The following is a 5,264-nucleotide window of genomic DNA, read 5'->3' as shown; positions in this document are numbered from 1 at the left end:
TCCAACACAAATAAAAAGTCAATTTGATTTTAGATGTGCTTTTTTATTAAAATCAAGACTGGGGGGAAATAAATACTTGAGTCATGTTCGTGGCAGTCTCGCACTTTACCGCAGAGGAGATACAAGCGGCAATCAAGGTTACTCAGGAAGAAAATGGAAGGACTGAGTGAATTATTCCATTATCTTTGTGTATGGTCATAATTGCCTGCAAGGCACACTTTTGATTGCTACTTTCGAACATGGCACACTTTGAAAGCCATATCTTTAACGTCGAATCTCCCTCTTATTTAATGGCTGTATCAGGCTAGTTGTATTTTTACATCCCGGGGTTTGGGATACCAAGAAAGATCAAAATATAAACTTCCTCAATGGGGTTGGTTTGGGGAATTACATTGTGTTTAGTTTCCAAGCCCTGAATCTTATTATGAAGTTCACCCAGGCACACCCAATGAGGCACAAACATTCTCACAGGGCTTGATTTTTCGAAACAGCATCGTTGAACACCACCGCAGCATAGCAAATTAGCATTAATGCCTGCATAAAAGTCCATTTGATGACCCATTACCTTAGCATCGCGCTAATGAGACGCCAATGATGACTCACTGGAGACTTTAACTAGCTCATCGTTATCATAGGCACAGGGACAATGCAACACAGGGGCTTGTGGGGCAGAAGGACCACGTCTTCGACTTTATCTATTGACCTAGTCAGGTCTGCTTCAGCACTGCCAATGCGAAGCTATTTTCTACACGAATTAAAAACATAAAACATGTCGTCGCCACCCCCCCCCCCCCCCACCCGCCCCTAAACAGAATTTGGGTGCTAAACCAGCTTCGAGCTTCTGACACCACTGGAACAAGCTACCATTGACTGATAGAAACAATCCCTGGAGACCCAATTTGCAATATAAGCGAATTCATAGACAGCACAATGAAAAGATTAAATTAAGTGTTAACACGGCGCAATTAGCTTAAGTGAACATCCTTCACATAGACCGTTCCAAAACCAAACAAGTGTATTTTTTCTTCGACCAAAACAAAAGGAACGTGTTTCACTATAAATGACTTGAATGCTGAGCCTCTTCAACACAATCACTGAGCCTTTGTGTGTCTGCCCGTGTAGCAGAGACGCTGTGAACAGCACTGGGAGATAAAGGTGTAAAACGGTCGTTTTGCTAGAGCGACAAGGCTAATTTATCATTCTCTAGGGGTCAGCCGACGCTCCCTGGGTTGTGAATTTTAATAGTGTTTTTTATGAGTCTTAATAAAGTCTATTTTGCCAGAAGCGTTTATGTAAGGGAGCACAACATCCTTCACTCCCCTCATTTACTGAGTCAAGGAGAAGCTGGTCCCAAATTTAGCTTCCCTGTCATTTGACAAAATATAAAGAGAACACAGACACGAACTATAGACTGTAGTAAACCCATTCAACATGTTTACATTTAGTCATTTAGCCGACACTCTTATCCAGAGCGACTTACTAAGTACAGGGACATTCCCCCCAAGGCTAGCCTTGCCCAAGGACACAACGTCACTTATCGAACCAACAACCTTCTGAATAATAGCCTGACTCCCTAACCGCTCAGCCATCTGAACCCCACATGTTCTCTACGCATTCCCAATAATTAAGAGTAGGCTAGGTTTTCTTGAAGAAGCAATGAACAGCAGTCTAAATACAGCGCTGATAGGCCTACTTCAGAAGTGTCTTTCATGTTTTGTGTTCACTCATTTCGTTACTCTATAGAGTTGGGTGTCAGCCTTGCACCTGTAAATGTGTTCAGATTCCTGTCACTAGAACAACGTTACCACAGTGGTTTTAAGCTGTAATGCTTAGAAGATTCGATTTGCCTGCTTAAAGGTAGAATAAGTACGATTTTTTCAATAAAAAGAGAAAGGTTTTCTTCCCCTATTAACATATTGTACAATCTAATGAGACCCTCTGAGTGAGACACTGCAGTTTAGTGCCTGTGAAATGTCAATTTCTAATGATTGGACCTGCATGTTAGTTTCCAGCCAATTATAACCTAGCAATCCTATTCCAGCCAATTATATCCTAGCAATCCTATTCCAGCCAATTGCCTTTGACAAGGCAGGCTTGTCCATTGGCCTATTTTGTGAAACCACCGTCAATCATAGTTTGACTGTTTATCAAACTCTTGCTGGAGTAAAGCGAATTGAAGGCGCGGTTTCTCATGTTAATTTATTTGTTATTATTCCCAGATGCATCTTTAAACCCATTTGGCAGATGTGCCTATAACTTTGTACATGTCATATTCATTCTATTGGATGTATGACTTTCATGAGAAACATTATTAGTAAAACATACATAAAGGAATGTTTATTTGTAGGCTTATGTTTAAATAAGTCATTCCTCCCTCCAAGACAACTCATTCAGTCTTCAGCTACACAACACTGCCAACCACAGAGGAGCAACTGAATCAAGAAACTGACATACCGTTGTGGCCTACTCCGTATAGCAGGCAATATAGGAAGAACAACATTCGCTGTGCCTGGAAATTTCCCTTTAAGAAGCCACCCTCCATGATAGTGTCATTGACTTGCTCGGGGAGTAAGGAAATGAACTCTGATGAAGGTTGCAATCTCCGTACGGGGCTATTGACTTTTGTATTGGATTTTGGAGTGAGTGGCACCATTTAACACTGAGGTCCGTGCATTACATAATTGTTTACTTGCAAGTCTGTCCAGCTGGTATTTGTCAATCCCCTCCCGAGTAGGGACCATTGTGGCTAGCTATTTTTCAAGACCGTATTTGCGTTGTGCTTTTCTCTAGAACAGTAATTACCTCTCCAGGCCTCTCTTTTAAACGTTCAGCAGTATTAGTATTGGAATGAAAGCATAATGAAAGAATTGTGTTGATCTCAGTAGTAATATGTGTAAACCCTGCGAAGTGCAACGCAGTGTGCAGACACTGTTACATTTACTTGATGATGGTGTTTTTTAAATGTGCTGCAACAGAATTCAGTCAAACGAAAATCTCTTCCTCCCTGCCTCGATTTTCTATTTCCCTCTCCTCCCTCTCGTTTACAAACATCCGACTAGGGGAATACAGACTCCATTAAAACCGGTAGTCTTGAGTTCCATTATGGGTGATTGAGCACATTACATGCCTGCCCTCCAGGACAAACTTTCATTCTGTGCCTGAAACCCCAGGAAACAAGATACACTCAGCTGTAAAATGTCTGAAAAGTAAACAAAGTCAGGCGTTCCAGGCAGTTTGTTATTGCCAATTTTGATTAGCTCAAACTCCTGAGCTCAATGCAGTGTCCAAGTCATCTTGGTTTGAACAGTTATTCCTGAGGGTTTTAACTGTGACAGATTGAGGGTGTCAGGAGAGCCGAGAGAGAGAGAGTGAAATAGAGAAAGAGAGAGAAAGACATGGGAAGAATGTGCGTGTGCGTGCGTGCATATGTGTGTGTGGTTGAAAGAGAGAGAGAGAGACGGGTAGGGAGACCCAGTGAATACCAGGCCAGGAGCCTGTCTGAGATTCACAAGACCCCCATCACTTTGACAGCATCAAGCTGAGCCCAATCAATACCCTAAGGGCCCCAGCAGCCCTGAATCTGACAGAGGGAGTGGGAGAGAGAGATGGAGAGAGAGAAGGAGATGGAGAGAGAGATGAATGAGGAGAAGGCATCAAACAGATACTGTCAATGAGTCATTACCAGTGAGTGGGAAAAGCATCCCAGTTAGCCTTTTTAACTCTAATGGTGAGCTTTATGTGATGTATTGAGTGCGACAGAGAAAAATGGAGAGAAAGAGAGAGACAGACAGATAACGCGAGATTAAGGTAGATAAAGCAACAGAGTGAAAGAGAGAGAGAGACAGAGAGAGTCAGAGAGAGAGAGACAGAGAGAGAGAGAGAGAGAGAGCGAGAGAGAGAGTGACAGAGAGAGACTGAGAGAGAGAGAGAGACAGACAGAGAGAGACAGAGAGAAAGACAAAGAAAGAGAGAGAGAGAGAGAGAGAGAGAGAGAGAGAGAGAGAGAGAGAGAGAGCATGTCTTGCTCTGTGTCCCCTCTGGGGTATGCATGTCCAGATGGCTCACTTGAAAGCGTTTCCTTTTCTTCTTGCATCCAACAGCATGCTGGTCCTCGTAGTGCAGAATAGACGTCTGGTATTCCCATAGAGCTCTCTGCTCTTTGGTCAGAGGAGACATGGTGCTGTAAAGTCAATTTATGATGATTTCTGGTTACTACATAAAACATTTGTATAGAACCCTCTCCTTTCATATGGAATCCTTTCCTGGTCCAAACAGTTCAATTTTTTAAACCCATTTCAGGTCTGTGAGGTTCTATATATAATCCTATTTGGTGCATAGGGTTTTTTATTTCTCTCAGAAATATTAGTATGTAATTTCTAAATTCTGGTACTATGTATTTGCATTGTTCATTGACAGTGTAAGATTTGATTCAATACAAAGTAACGGGTCAGAGGTGATTCTATCCAGTTAAGTTTTACTTGAATCCATCCTAAGGTTTGAAATGGAAATTGGAATTGAAAAAAGTTTTCACAGGGTTGACATTTTCAGTCAGTCATTCATCAAATTCATCACATTACTACAGTGGTTCATGAATATACTGATATTTCCACCATGTACAATCAAGAGTCTCTTAATAAAAACTCCAATCTTATTTTTCCTTTGTTGATGTGAAAATCAAAATATATTTAAAAAATCCTACTCAGCAGCAATGCTTTTGAGGACCCCTCAGACTGTATTTCTTCAACACACAAATCAATGTTGGAGCGAAAAAGCGGTGATTGCAATTCCACATGTGTGAGCTTTTGATCAGAAATGCACAGAGATCCATGAGCTCGGTCGATCAGGGTAATTCAGTATGAAATATCCTGTTTCCGCCTCAATGGACACATCTGGCCAAGCAATTCATTTTGTTTAGCCACTTCAACGTGGCAATCAAAATGAATTAGCATGACAATTTTATTTCTGAAAGGGCTTACAGACCTGAATTTTATTGATGAATTTCAATAAGGACATGACAAAGGTCCTTTCAGAATGACTGCTCCTACTCTGCCGTTTGACCTTGGATTGTCAAGTGCCCTCAGTGTGTGGTAAGTACCACCATAACGGCACTATCATTTTATATCGCCATTCAGGACTAATCATAGAGGTTGGAGAAGGTAAGCCACTACAGGATGAGGTATCATCAATCTAAACCATAACCTCAGAAAACACTCTGATTTATCATTCACATCTATATACTGTCCATCTATCTCATCGAAAGGGGA

This window comes from Hypomesus nipponensis, chromosome 18 (genome assembly GCF_054491055.1).
Source record: "Hypomesus nipponensis isolate SF chromosome 18, ASM5449105v1, whole genome shotgun sequence".
Classification (NCBI taxonomy): Eukaryota; Metazoa; Chordata; class Actinopteri; order Osmeriformes; family Osmeridae; genus Hypomesus; species Hypomesus nipponensis.
The sequence above is the reverse complement of the archived record's forward strand: the minus strand, read 5'-3'. Positions refer to the sequence as shown.